Source organism: Lepidochelys olivacea, assembly GCF_965140295.1.
Source record: "Lepidochelys olivacea isolate rLepOli2 genome assembly, chromosome: 6".
Taxonomy (NCBI): domain Eukaryota; kingdom Metazoa; phylum Chordata; order Testudines; family Cheloniidae; genus Lepidochelys; species Lepidochelys olivacea.
In genome coordinates, this window is record NC_140416.1 from 116,252,689 (window position 1) to 116,268,633 (window position 15,945).

The following is a 15,945-nucleotide window of genomic DNA, read 5'->3' on the forward strand; positions in this document are numbered from 1 at the left end:
CTATTCTGTCTGGGGGTTCCCTGGTCCCCTTCCAGACACTAAGGGTTTGTTCACATGAGACAGTTGCACCAGTTTAGCCTAACGTGTGATTTCAAACCAATTTAGTTAAACCAGTGCAAGTCTGCACAGACAGGACACTCTTATTTTGTTTAAAACCAGCTGTCTCTCAATACAGAAATCCTGGGGATAGATCCTTAGCTCACGTAAATTAATATGGAAATTGAAGTCAATGGAGCAATGAGGATCTGCCCCATGGCCTATATACAAAGTTGCACCAGTTTAACTAAATTGGGTGTAACTTTTCTTTATGGACACCATTACATCAGTTTAAATCTGTCCTGCATTGGTTTAGGTTGCCCCCGTTAAGTAAAATAATAAAAATATGGTATGATTTTAGTAGGTTTTAGGCCTTGGCCAGGAAGTGTTCTTAGCAATTTTGCAAGACTGATTTATAGATCTTTTGCATGATAAATGAAAGTATTTGTACAGTCCTGTGTCTATTGGCTAAAATAATTAAGAGTAATGCTCACAGCCCTGTTGATGTTGAAAAGTGTTTTGCAGAAGAAGGCAAGTATCGACACCCCAACCTTTATCGACACCCCAACCTTACAGTTGAGTAGGCTGAGGCACAGAGATGAAGTGAGTTGAATAAGATCACAAAGCAAGTCAGCAGAGGGAGAATAGAACCCAGGTCTCCTGACTCCCAGTCTAGTTCCCTTTCCCCAGATTATGCTGCCTGACCAGCAGAGAGCATTCCTAGGGGATTATCAGGGACACAGGTGGCAAAGCTATTTGGTATCCCCCTGCTGCCAGGCATCCACATATCATTTTACGAGGTCTACCATTTTACACTTTTCAGTCTTTTTTTCCTTTTCAACTGGAATGCAAGACAACAATCCTGCAATCACACAGTGCAAGATCACTTTAATGGGGCGCCATGCAGGCACAAGGGCTAATGAGTCTCCACACAGGTCCACCCATGCCAATCCAATTGTACAAGTGGGCCTTAAAATGCTTAAGACATTTTCTAAGCAATTGAAAAAATAGCTCATGTAGATTACTCTGCGTCAGTAAAAAGAACTAGGAACATCTTTAGTTCATTGTAGTGGTAGCTTCATAAAATTCATTAGATCCAAAAGTTACAAGGCAATTCTGTAGATCAACTCAACTTGCAAGAGATCCTGTGTTCAATTCCCAGTTAAACCCTCACACAGGTAGGGAATACGGTTGTACCTGTGTTATGGAGGTGATCGGATTACACAGTCCCTTCTGGCTTTAAAAGCTAGGAAATAAACATCTATGAACAGTACTTTAGGATTAATGAATGGCATTTTCAAATTATCCTGCAATCTATTTTTGATAGATTTTCTCCCAGAGAATATTTGCTTCTCCTGAAAATGTTTTATTAATAGATTTTGTCCATCTCTACAGTGAGCTGCTCTTCCTGGGAAACCAGTGGAATAGCTGCAGCTATGGCTATTCTGACGTTTCTGCTCAATAGTCTAATAAACACAGGTCCAAATTCTGCTCACTTTACTCACCCGAGTAGTGCCATTAGCATCAATGGCCTATATAACTTAACTCCAGTGGCCAAGATAAGCCTGGCATACATTGCTTTGTCAGCTAAATACAATAAATTCAAGAGTACAGCTCTCTTCTGAAAAGTGAGAGTATACATGGCATCTTCTTTCTCAGCAGATCTACTCCTTGTGTCCCTTCACAGGTAGGCCCACTGACTTTGGTGAAACAAATATATATTTTATTGTTTTTCACTCCTACAGAGCCAACTGTAACTAAGTGAGTGTGATAAGAGTTTTGTTTACTCAGTTCCAGTCATTACAGGTGTGCCAACTCATTGGCCCATATACATACTAATATATGTATATAAACAAATACCACTTTGACAGCAGTAAGGGGCCTTGAAGTGGGCATAAATGTAATTTACACTGCCAGAGCACTGTAAACGTGCACAATGGTAAAGGAGAATCAGGCCCTTTGTCTTTAGCAGGCTTGCATAGGTGTAACAAGAAGTCTTAATTTGGACTACCAGGTCCTTATCATATTACAGTACTAGTGAGGGATAAACTGAACAGCTCAACTTTCCGAGTCCAGGCTAAGTTTGCATGGCTGGTGTGAGGGGACATTTTTATATTCGTAAAACACCACTTTTGACATGGAAACAAAATGAGGTAGTGAAAATCATAGAATCATAGAACTGGAAGGGACCTCGAGAAGTCTGTAGTCCAGTCCCCTGCAATCAAGGCAGGATTAAGTATTATCTAGACCATCCCTGACAGGTGTTTGTTCAACCTGCTCTTAAAAATCCCCAATGATGGAGATTCCTAGGCAATTTATTCCAGTGCTTAACCACTCTGACTGCGTGGTTCAGATAGTTCAGTGTGGTAACATAGTTCAAAACATTTAAATGCAGAACCTCATGATGCCATTTTTTATAGTTACTTTTCAGATTAGAACCACTCTTTCACCTTAACTGCAAACCAACATAAGGTAATAAATACCACCATTTGCAGTGGTTTATATACTTTTTCACCTAACCTTTGGGGGGGGGGGGGGAAACTTCATTAAGTCAACATGAAACACCTAATGTTTAAACACTTTGATATATCAGCAGCTATATAGTAATCACAGAACTAATTAATTATCTAAGACACTGGTTTGTAGGTTGGCACACACAGAATATGATCTGATGACTGATTGCTTTTAAATACAGTATATCTAGCTTACACTTCAAAAAACCAGTGAAAAACATTTAAATGCAGCTATGCGTGTATCTGCCTGAACCCTCACAAAACATTTATTTAATTATTTTTTTAAAAAGCCACTTCCCCACCCTAAACTTTGTCTGTTGTTGCTAAATTTCTTCCATCAGGATATTCAAAACCCACAAGCATGTTGCTACATATTGGATACATATTTCAAGATGTTATAGGATATACATAGCATTTAAGTCATGGGATTCTTCAGACAAATGGTAAAATACTTAGAATACAACCCTGAAGTACCACATTGTAACCCACCATTTAATTTTTGCAGATATAATAAAACTTATGAATTCTGCACCAATGTATTGTTTCTTTAATGAGGGTTGAGTTGTGAAGGTCAGAATTTCCCTTTCCTCTCTGGCTTCTCGAAGTTGGTGTCCTGCTTCCCAGATCACTGCAGTGTTTGTTGCGGTTAATAAGGACATCCAATGCTGCAGTTTCTAATAATGTAACATGCACCATTTTTCTCAGCATGTTTTTCCTTATACTAGAGAGCACAAATATAAGGCCCAATTGTAACAGTGCTGAACTCCCAGAATTCCAAGCAGAGCCAATGGGACCTGCAAGTGCTCAATGCCTTTAAAAAACAGCTCCATAGGAACTGTTCTGAAGAGAGCCACTTTTACCTGCTTTGGCCAGCGCACAAATCAATATCACTTCACGTTCTGTTTACTCTCCTACGGCAGCAATTGGGTCTTCCATCTCTGCTGTGTTTTTTCACATGCAGGATTAACTGCCCTTCGGAACAGCCACTAGATTCCTCCACCTCCCAGAGTTCACAGTAAGACTCTGTAGCATAATGACTGCACTTTTAGACTCTAGAAATGGCTACGGTAGCTGCTAGTCAGATTGAGGTCTATTAGCCTGATTTTGGAAGGTGCTGAAGCACCTACAAATCCCATTGATTTCAAAAAGGAGTTGTGAGTGCCCAATAACCGAAAATCTGTCTGTCAAAGAGTGCACCTCCTCATGGCTGGGTGTGGCATAGCAAGCTCTCTCCTCTCCAGTGCCGCCTGCTGACAGTCATTTTGGCCCCACAGCAGTCCCAGTCTTCTCGAAACTCGGCCATCTGCCCAGGTCACCATTTTGTTACCCCAGAAGGTCAACAAACAGCTAGAGTACTTACAACTTACAAAGTCTTTGTCTCCAACTTTGGGCTCTTTGGGCCTTGCATGCTCTTTGTTCAAGGCTTCCCAATGTTCTCATCCCCTTAAATCTGGGGACTTACCACCACCTTCCCTGGTGGCTAGTAGGGGAACCGAGGCCCTCTCCCCACCCCCTCTCCACTGGGTTCCAGCCCAAGGTCACTTTAAGTGAGAAGGCAAGGTCTCTCTATTCTGACCCACCCCTGCTTCTACCCAGAACCTCGTTAGATTCATCCTACTCTCAAGGTCAGGACTTGCAGGGCTTTCCCCTGGAATCCCCCAATAAATCTGAGACTAAAAGCACAAACTTAAACCATCTTCCATCCTCCACAGGCTTGACCTTTCATGCCTCAAGTTCCACAGGCTGTTCCTCCACTGATTACCTCCCAGGGCCCCACTCCCTAAAAATCCAGATCCTCCCCTTTTATCAGGGCTTATCACTGGAGCCTACTCCATTCCCAGTGGCTGCTTCATCTCTCTCCTGGTGCTCTGTGAGACTTGTCTAGTCAGGAAATGGCTAGGGCCAATTCTCTCTCTAGGCTTCCGCCTTGAGCCTGCCAGTCTGTCCACTCTCTAGTCCCAAAGCATGACCAGAGAGTTCCTTCCTCTCCTCCCTGCAGCCCCCTTCTGCTCCAAACTTCCTTTCTTTATCCTAACCACCCAACTCCCTCCCCAGCTGAGCTTCATCTCTAATTGTGCCTGGCTCACCCTTCACATGCAATCAGGTCAGGTTGCTTGAGCTCTCAGGCCCACATTATCCTTTCATTTCCTGCATGGGGTACACAACCCATCATACTGGCCCATATAAATTAATTTACAAACTCCAAAACAAACACCCTTACACTGTATTTAACTCTGAAAACCCTAATACTAGACAACAGAAGAGAGGAAAGTTATGATATTTAAGTGTCACCTTCTGTTCCAAACAGCAACAATAAATCTATATTCAAACATTTTACATTTGCAGAAGCCTCATTTGTTTCAAAGAGGTACTTGTAAACACTATGCTCATGTTCGGGAAGTGGAAAATTTACTTAGTTATTGATGTCAGACATTTCAAAATGGCTTAGCCCAAGAAACACCAAAATTAAATAATGTTCACTGAACACTAGTCAGAATTTGCATATTCTCTGCTCTACTCCCACAGACAAAGTTATATCCTGCTGGAAGGTAAACAAAAACTTCCTTCAAGAGCTGAACACTCAACAAAAAAGGACCACATCTCAACAGAAACACAAATGGAACATTAAGGCTTTGTCTATATTGAGATTTTGCCCCCATTTCAGTAGTTGATGACTAGACTTTGAAATAGTTGCAGGCATTGAAAATCCTAGCACAGTGTGGCTTGGTGGAGAGAGCACTGGACTGGAGCTCAAGAGATGAGGGATCTATTTCTAGCTCTGCTACTGGGCAACCTGGGACAAGTCACTTCATCTCTGTGCCTCAGTTTCCCCATGGATACAATGGTATAAAGATGCTTACATTCTTTATAAAGCACTTTGATATTTACTGATAAAAAGCACTATATAAGAGCTAGGAACAACTAATAAATATAATAGCATAGAGGAGGACAGCTGTAATTATCCCAGTCATGCAGGAAGACAAGATGCAAGGGATGGGGCTTAATTAAGCTGCAACACTATTAACTCATCTGGAAACTATCCAACAATAATTCATACAGTGCAGGTTATCGTAACTTCCTTAATCCTTACTTTCACAGGTTAACTTTGACCTCCCGCCCTTCCTCCGGGGCACTCACTTAAGGTTTCAGGATCCCAGCTGACAGCTCTTTTGGGCAGAGACCTGCGTCTCCCCTTCCAGGCTTGCAGTCTCTTTGCACCTCACTGTGCCTGTCCCAGCAGGTCTGATTGGGATCCAGCACCTGTGGTTAACCTTTCTCCAGGAGTTGCAACAATGTGTACAAGTTAGCAACCAGCCTTCACAAAGCAAAATACTTTTATTCTTAGGGTGCATTCATTATCAGGGTAAAAGTGTTGCAGAGAAAACATGTGAAAACAATAAAAACATCCTGTACCCATGCTAAAACTTTACCAGAGATTACTCATCAGTTCTAAGGGGTCCCGATAAGCCAAAGTCTTTCCAACCCTTCCACAACAGTGCCCTCCCCTCAGAGCGAAGGTCCCATCCACTTGCTGAATCAAAAAAGGTCCTGTGCCAGTTTAAACTCAGTCTTTATGCCAAAAGCCCTTTCTTTGTCAGTTACTCTCTGGAAAATTCAGTCTGAACCAGTATATGCAAGTCTCCCCAGGGAGTGGTACCTCTCCAGAGGAGTTTACAAACCAGAGTGATTCATCTTAATCAACCCCCCACACACACATACTGTTTTTAGTTCCTGGAGGAACTATGGTAACCCTCCCTCCACTCCCCCATAAAACTGCATATAATCCCTGCCCACAGTGATAACAAACCATCCATAAACTTAACACAATATGGTCCCCAAAGATATCGCACGTGATTGCAATATCTATCACAGTTACCACCTAGTGAGGGGCTGCCATCAGCCCCCAACCCCTCTCCACTGCTGGTACCTAGCCTGTCACTGAGACCCCAGCACCATCCCCTTGCTTGAGGCTTAAGGGGCTAGGGAAATGGAATTGACAGTCTCTAGGAGCTCCAACGCCATCCCCCAGCTTCTTGAGGGGATGCCTTCCCCGTTAATCCACTTCTCACTCTGGTTTATCAGGGAACCAGACCCTGTATGGAACTGGACACCTGCCAGCTGCTAAATTATGACACCTTGAACCTTAACTCTTCACTTACCTCCCTGGATCCCTACGCTGCTGTGGGGAATGTGAAGAAAACCACTTCATGCTGGCCAATCAGGTAATGAGGGAAAATTCTTTCCCAGTCCCCAAAAAGGTGACTAGTGCAATGCCCACAGCAAATCAAAAACCTGTTGCTATACTAATCCCAGCTGTGGGAGCTGAAGCTCCGGTCAGAAGGTCAGGGCTCATATCCCTCTACTGAGTTCACAGGGGCCTATGGCTAACCTGAGCTCCACTGGCCTGCCCACCAGCCCAACTGATGCTCCCTTCCCACCCCCCCAGCCATCTTCCTCTCCCAATGCCAAGGAATGAGGGAGATTCCTCCTTTTACTTGCCATTCCAGACACAGAGTCATTGTATTTGAGGTTGCAGGGGTGTATTTGCTCTGATGAAGCTCACCCCTCAAAACTAGCATAAACTCCACTCAAGCAAATCTTTATTTTCCCTGTCTATACTTGGGGTTCACATAGGTGCATCTAGTCAATGGCTGGCCTCTGATTGCTGCATTTGGACTGAATTTGCAACCTTGACAAGGCCTAAATTAATATTTAAAGTGCCTATTATATAGAGGACCAAATTAGCCTGTTATCCCTCTAACTAAAAAGGGTAGAAAAGAATCAATAGATAGAATATCTTGTCTGCTAAAGGGCTATTGTGTTATTTCACTCATGTCAACAACAACAAAATTCCAAACTCATTCACATGCTCATGATTTGATCTGCCACTGGAAAAGAAAATCATTTCTTACTTCAATGTAAAAGATCACTAATTCTTAGGCACTGCTGCATGAAGTGCTCAGAGTTTTAAGACGGCTCATCAAATGGCCATCTAAATTTCCAGACCATTTCTTCACTCCCTCCTCCATAGACTATTAGTTCTATTACCTGGATTGGAATTATCACCAATTAATAATTAGTGCCCAAACAGATGTGAACTCTTCTCTTGAAAACGCCAGTCACAAGTTCTCAGTTGCACACTAACGTAAATTGAATCTAGATATATTAATGGCAAAGGGTTCATATAGTACCACTTTGAACACAACAGATGTCTCACATACTAGATTACAGGCAAAGGGCTCACAGAGGACACCTTCCCAAATTTACTGAGATATCCAGTTCTTAACTTTGAGTCAGTATCTATTCACTCTTAAGTATCAATAAAGATAGTGAAGTGTAAAGAAATCTTAGAGTCAAATAATCTGTATTATTAACTAATCTATAAATACCAGCCTTTAACTTTAAAGAAGCAGTCTTTAAACCAATTATCTGCAGTGTTGTTATAGAATAATGGGATAATCTTTTAACCCACAGGAACAGTTTAACATTAAGACATAACAATTGATATTGGACTAAAGTAATTAAATCATAATCTCCACACAATGTATTTTTGCTACAGGGAATCTACAAAAATGTGTTATAACAAGCCAGACACACCCTTCAGTGCTGAACGAAAAGGTTTACGCATAACACAATATATTTTTCCCCAAATCAACTAGAGTTAAAGAGGGTGGAGGAAAGGGAAGTAACCCAGGATGCTCTATGAACATCCCAAGACACACTGTCCTCTTCAGAGAGTTTTGTTTTTTATTTAGTTGATTAAATAATAGACAAAGTGAGGGTAATTATTAATGGAGGAGTATATTCAAGGCAAAGGAGAAGAGCGAGCTTTTATGGCTGCAAAGGTATGAACTACTAACAAAAGGAACCTTATTAAGTGATCTAAAAGCTTTGCAAAAGCCCCACTCAGAGGCTTTCACAATAGTAACTCCTTAAGGACTCGATCCTGCAAAGAGCTGAGCAATTTGGCCCTGATCCAGCAAAGCATTTAAGCGTGTATTTAAACTTTGAACAATGAAATCAATGGGACTACTCAAGTGCTTAAAATTAAGCATGCACTTAAGTGTTTTTCTGGATAGGGGCCAAAGTGGTCATCACCTTCCAGGATTAAGGTTTAAGCGGGGGCTAACAAATACTATAAAAAGGAGTGTTCCTTACCTATCTCCATGCAAGAAATCCACACACCATGAGCAGAGTGGAGATTGAAAACAAGACACAGATTAATTCTGCCTGGCATGCATCTAATGAAGAAATCAAATCCGTCTGAACTGTTTCTGCCTGAAGATAGACCAGCTGAAAGGAATAGCAAAGGAAGGAAACTAGATTGATTCCCTAAAAAATAAATCTTTTACTGTTTAGGCACATTTTAAGAGCACGTCTTAAAAACAAGAAAAGACGACAACAAAGACGACCAGTAACAATGACCATTTATGAACATAATCACATGCCACACAAATGGATGCAAGTACTTGAAACACAACACCTAACTATCTAGATCTGTAGACAGGGGCAAACTACTGTAAATGATCGGATTAGGTTTAATCCTCCCAATTCACATAATGCCATATATCTGGGAAACTCTGACGGAACACAAATTATTAAAAAGTATTTGGAGGAATTTTGGGGGGGGGGGGGGAAGGGAGGGTAGAGAGACTTGGAGCACAAACTTGGTACTGGCTCCAAGAACTATAAAAAAACAACACAGACTGGAAAACAGAAGCAGCCATTGAACATCTGCTGGAACCTGAAGCAACAGAGGTAATAACCAAGTACAGTTAATTTGGCCTTAGTTGAAGTCTAAGTTAAAACCACATCCCAACAAAATGTAAAATAAGAATGTTATTTCTAATTAGAACAATGTTGTGAGGGTAACACCACAAGAACATTATTTCTTCACACTTGCTATGCTCAGTTTACTACTGAAATGCATTTCAATGGTGACCTAAACATCCTGTGTCACCAGGCAGGAGGATTCATTCTTGAGAATTATTGATCTGACTACTCCTTCCTGTGACTTCTCTGCTTCAGGACAGCATGTCACTCACACTAACCTTGAACTAATTACAGTACAAGATGACAGCACTCAGAATGAAATGCTTGTAATATTCAGACCAAGTTAAGAGAATATTGTTGCCATGATTTAGACAGAGAAAAGCCAGGACACTGAAAACTTAAGGGTGAAATTCCTACCTTAGCTCACACTGTCATACAAGGAGAAGATTGACGATAGGAGATGCAGCATGGGACCAGTGGACAGGACACTAGTCTGGGACCCAGGAGCCCAGATTCTATGATCTTCTGTATGACCTTGGGCAAGTCATTTCACACTCTGTGCGTCAGTTTCCTTTCCCACCCTTTATCTTGCATACTTAGTCTGTAAGCGTTTTGAGGTAGCAACTGTCTCTGTGTGTACTACTATATTACTAGGAATAAATACTATTAGTATTATAAAAATAAAAAAACACAGATGTGCCAGGAATTGGGCTCATTATGCAGCGACAATGCAGTAGAGCTATATATTTCCCCTGTTCAAAAAGAAAAAAAAACTCTCCTCTCCCACCCATACTAGGGATCTAACATTATTCTATGCAGAGATTCTCTGATTCCTCAGTTCTCCAGTTACCTGCCCAGGAAGTGCCCTGAAGAGGTGAGCGGTTCTATAGGAAATGACAAGGTATTTAGACAGACAGACAATCTAGTTTCAGGTACTTAATTTTTTAACTGCATGAAATTGCCTCCAAAGAACTTCACTCCTGGAGAGCAGCAATCCTCGAGTAGACGGGTCAGGGAACCATCATAAAAATGGGGTGGAGGGAAAGAGTGACAAGCACTCTGAAATGCTGCCCTACTTCATTTAGATTCTCCAGCACTATTAGTTAGTGGATTAGCTAGGGAACGGCTAAATATTAGAAGCAGTAGTGGTACTGTCAAGCACAGACAAACTATGAGGACCAAGTGGCTCCCACCACCACCCTGTAAGTGGCAGACACGTTGAAAGGAAGCTATTATTGTGGTGAAATGAGCCCTTTCTACATGTGTGAATTGCTGTCACCAGTGCAACACACACCCCTGAATACAAATAAGTATCCTTACAAGGGTATGTTCTGACATCAACTCCCATGTAGACGGATCTCCCAACCAGAAATGCCATTCTCCAAACAGTGGCTTGATTTATTCCAAGACGATTCCTAGGATAATGGCGCATTAGTGACAGCCGTTGTCCCCTTCCACTAACTGAAAACTGTTTAGCTACTAGCACAGACCTGGCACCACCATTTTCAAGACTGTTACTGGAAGTGCAATTAAGATTGCCACACTTTCTGTAACAGCATTAAGCTGGTTTGCAGACTTGGCTTAATAGACATACTCCACTAAGGAAAATAATGTTTAAAATATTCAAATTATGCAGGAAGCTGTAGATCACAAATAAGAAGGGAAATGCCAAGATAAAAAGGTCTACAGCTCCCTATCCCACTCACTTACATAAAACATCAACTCACTAAGGGTCTTCTTCGTAAGCAGGCATCTTGAAGACCCTGTTGTCCGCAGAACTTACCGTAATAAAAAAAAGAAGCTAGGCAAAATGCTTCACAAAGCTGTAAGGAAATAGCATAGATCAAGCTTAAACAGCTCTCTCTCAGGGTGGGGGAAGAGAAAAGTGGGTCCTATTCCTATCTAACCTGCGTGCTGTTAACAAAAGGAGCCAACTGAAGGGGAAGAAGTCTACCTTTTCTGACTAATGAAGGATGTTCTCATTTAGTTTATTAAAGGAAGAAAATCACCACTCCTCCAAAAGGAATGGAAACTCAACCTCTAGTATAAAGAATACACATAGGACACCTAAAAACAGCCAGCCTAGTTGACTGTCTTTCGGGAGACTAAAATGGGCATATTCCTTGGAACTCAAGAGCAAAACCACATAAGTCAGGCTCAAGAACACCTCTGATTTAGACCATTCAAGGAAAAATCATATTTCAAGCCAAAAAATAAAATAAATAAATAAAAGTAGAGCACCACAATCAACATTGTTAAGAATGTAGCTGCGTAAACACAGGCTCAGAATCAGCAGGTATAAGGCATTCAATACACATTATCTGGCCTCTGTAAAATAAAAAGTGATCACCAGAGAAGAACAGTCCTAGGTTCAAGCAGCAGGTAAGGGGAAAAAAAAAGAAACCAAATGGGAAGGGTGTACAGTGCTTCCTTACACGCACGCTGCTAAAACTCTCCACTGGTGGACTTGAAGCACTACACCCATAATAGCAACACGACTTTGGTTCTAGATCTACACATCCTATTGCAACAGTAGTTAAGGTGGGATTTTCAAAAGCACTCAGCACTGGTCTAGCTCTGCTCCCATGGAAGTCCATAGTGAAATGCCCATTGCATTCAATGGAAGTCATTGGACTTCAATGGGAGCAGTGCTACGCCAGTGTTGAGCACTTGCCCTTAAAGGCTGAGACTATAGAAAAAACAACGAGGAGTCCTTGTGGCACCTTACAGACTAACACATTTATTTGGGCATAAGCTTTCATGGGCTATAACCCACTTCATCAGATGCATGGAGTGAAAAATACAGTAGAGAGGTACAAATATACAGCACATGAAAAGATGGGAGTTGTCTTACCAAGTTGGGGCTTAATGCTAACGAGGCCAATTCAATCAGGGTGGATGTGGCCCATTCCCACCAGCTGACAAGAAGGTGTGAGCATCAACGGAGGGAAATTTACTTTTTGTAGTGACCCAGCCACTCCCAGTCTTTATTCAGACCTAATTTGATGGTGTCAAGTTTGCAAATTAATTCCAGCTCTGCAGTTTCTCCTTGAAGTCTGTTTTTGAAGGGTTTTTGTTTGTTTTTTTTGTTGAAGAATGGCCACTTTTAAGTCTGTTATTGAGTGTCCAGAGAGATTGAGGTGCTCTCCTACTGGCTTTTGAATAGCACTAAAACAGCTACCCCTCTGAAGACTATAGAAGAATATCCTACCTGAGAATTACCACATACAGCACAATCCCACAAACTTGTGAGGGGCTGAGCACCACAGGATTTGAGGGAGCTCTGCATCTCCTAGGACAGTGGTTCTCAGCCAGGAGTCTGGGGCCCCTTGGAGGACCGCAAGCAAGTTTCAGGGGGTCTGCCAAAATAAACCAGAGAGCAGGGCCAGCATTAGATTTGCTGGGGCCCAGGGCAGAGAGTGGAAGCCCAAGCCCCACCACTGAAGCCAAAGCCTGAGCAACTTAGCTTCACGAGGCTCCCTGTGTGATGGGACCCCAGGCAATAGCCCTGCTTGCTACCGCCCTAACGGTAGCCCTGGTTTTTAATCTACTGAATATGCAGAAATACAGCTGTGGCAGCACAGGTGAGCCTTGGAGTTTCTATAGCATGTTGGAGGGGAGGAAGGGGGGGCTCAGAAAGAAAAAGCCTGAGAAACCCTGTCCTAGGAGGAGTTCAGTGCATCATAGGCTTGGACCCAAAAAGTGAGCGTTCACTGTACTTTTCACCACACCTACCACCCACTTGGTAAATACCACCCACTTTCAAGGTCTAGTCACAGTATATACCAGAGGTGGGCAAACTATGGCCTGCGGGACAGTCCTGCCTGGTCCTTGAGCTCCTGGCCAGGGAGGCTAGCCCCCGGCTCCTCCCCTGTTCTCCCCCCTCCTCCGCAGCCCCAGTTCGCCATGCTGCCCGTGCTCTGGCAGCACAGCGGCGTGGCTGGCTCTAGCCTGGCAACACGGCTGCCAGACATGCTGCTCTGAGCGGCATGGTAAGAGGGCGGGAAGCGCGGGGGGGGGGGGGGTTTCGGGGTTGGATAAGGGGCAGGGGACCCTGGGAGCAGTCAGGGGACAGGGAGCGGTTGGATAGGGCGGAGGTTCTGTGGGGGAGGGCAGTCAGGGGACGGGGAACAAGGGGGCTTGGATAGGCGTGGGAGTCCTGGGGGGCCTGTCAGGGGATGGGAATGTGGATAGGGGTCGGGCAATCAGGGGAAAGGAGCAAGTAGGGTTGGATGGGTCAGGAGTTGAAGGGGGCAGTCAGGGGGTGGGAAGCAGGGGCCAGGCTGTTTGGGGAGGCACAGCCTTCCCTACCCAGCCCTCCATACAGCTTTGGAACCCCAATGTGGCCCTCAGGCCAAACAGTGTGCCCACCCCTGGTATATACACAACTGATAGAGTTGAAGGTCAGAAGGATGAAGGAGCCATTACACCATATAGCCTGACTTCATAACACAGACCTGTAAATTTCAACTACTTACTTCTGTGTTGGGCATAATAACTTATGTTTGACTAAAGCATGTCTTCCAGAAGGGCATCCAGTCTTGAACTGAAGACACAAAGACATGGAGAATCCACCACTTCCCTTGGAAGTTTGTTCCAATGGTTAATAACCCTCACTGTGGAAATTTGTGCTTGATTTCTAATTTTAATTTGTCCGACTTCAGCTTCCTGCCATTGGTTCTTGTTCTGCTATTCTCTGCATTTTCTTCCCCTGAAGTACTTACTGTAATCATGACACCTCTCAAATCTTCTTTTTGGTAAACTAAAAAGATTGAGTACTTTAAGCCTCTCACTGTAAGGCATTTTCTCCAGCCCTCAAATCATTTTTGCGGCTCTTCTCTGCACATTCTCTAATCTTTCAATGTTCTTTTAAAAATGTGGACACCAGAACTGGACACAGTATTCCAGCATACATCTCACCAATGCCATATACAGAAGTCATGCACCTCCCAACCCCTCTGATGCTCTACTGCCCTGTTTATACACCCAAGGATTGCATTAGCCTTTTTGGCTGCCGCATTGCATTGGGAGTTTGAGTTAATTGCTTGTCTGCTATGATACCTAAATTCTTTTCAGAGTCACTGCTTTCCAGGATACTGTCCCCCATTCAGTAGGCAGGACTTGCATTCCTTATTTCCAAATGTGCAACTTTGCATTTGGCTGTATTAAAAACACATTTTGTTTGAATGGGCCCAACTTACCAGCGATCCAAATTTTAATCAAGGGTGATCTGATATTTACTTCCAGATCATTGGTACTAGGCCTGATCAACTTTTTTCTTTTTTTTTTTTTTTTTAAATCAATCCCTGCAGAACCCCACAGAAACACCCTATTCAAAGATGATTCCCTACTGAGGGCTTTTTGAGGTCAGTTAGCTAGTTCTTAGCCTATTTAACATGCAATTTATTGATATTTGTATAATGCTATTTTTTTTAATCCAAATGTCTTACGGTATTAAGTCAAAGGCCTTAAAAAAGTCTAAATATATTAGATCTATGCAGCTGCCTTTATGAACTAAGTGCATAATCTCCTCAAAGAATGAGAATTATATTTGTTTGACAAGATCTGTTTTCCAGAAAACCATGCTGACTGACATTGTATTTGTTTCCTTTAAGTCTTTACGAACGGATTCCTTTATCAATCATCTTTTCCATTATTTTGGCCAAGATTGATGTAGGGATAACCAGCCTATAGTTACCGCTTACCTTTTTTGAATATTGGCACATTAACACTCTTCCGGTATTTTGGAATTTCCCTGGTATTCCAATAGTTCACAAAAATTATCAGTAGCAGACCAGAGATTACCTCAGCCAACTCTTTTAGCACCCTTAGGCACAAGTTACCTGGGCCTGTCTATTTTAAAATGTGTATCCCTAGTAGATAGTGTTTAATAGCTCTCTGTTTAGAAATGACCTGGAAAGTACTTCTTCATCCTCATGTGATACAAGCACATCATTCTGCTTCTTTCCAAATACAAAACTAACAATTGTTAAGACGTCCTCATGACATACTCCAATGGTTCCTAAGTCCGAGAATTAAAAATACATAGGAACATTTTGCAGGAAAAAAGGAATAATTAATGCAGCCATCCAGTTGTTTCTAAACAAAATAAGAGTCTTTTTCTGTTAATTCTCTTTACACAATCAAATACACTAGTTTATAGCCCATACTAACAATTCCTAATCCTTGTAGACACAAATAAAATCAACAGAAGAAAACATTCCATGTTAGAGGAACGCAAAAAAAAATTGTTTTTATATATAATCTTATAGCTGCAAGTACCCACCTACTATTTGTCAAAAGCTGACACTGTGCTTGGTGCTGTAAAGACAGAGTAAGATGCAAATGCAGTTCTCAAGGGGCTCATGTTATAATTCAGACAGAGAATAGTCCAGACACCCATGACAAAACAGACTGATGTCACAGAGATGCAGGGTTGGGTGCTGGGAGTTTTTTTTAATTTTGTCTGTTCTAGGGATTTTTTGAGTATCAATATCGGGTTATGGTTTTGTGGATTATTCAGTCAGTAATGAGAAGATGATTTTAGAAGGAATTTTTACAGTCTTTTCAGGAGACGTTGGAAAATAGATCCATTATTGAGTAGAAAGGATAAAAAAAGATT

The 15,945-nt window shown here is 42.3% G+C and overlaps 1 protein-coding gene across 2 annotated transcripts in view; it reads right to left on the bottom strand.

The window, feature by feature from the left end:
- MNAT1 (MNAT1 component of CDK activating kinase) overlaps positions 1-15,945 on the bottom strand; it is a 198,300-nt gene that overhangs the window by 95,120 nt on the left and 87,235 nt on the right. The window lies entirely within an intron of this gene.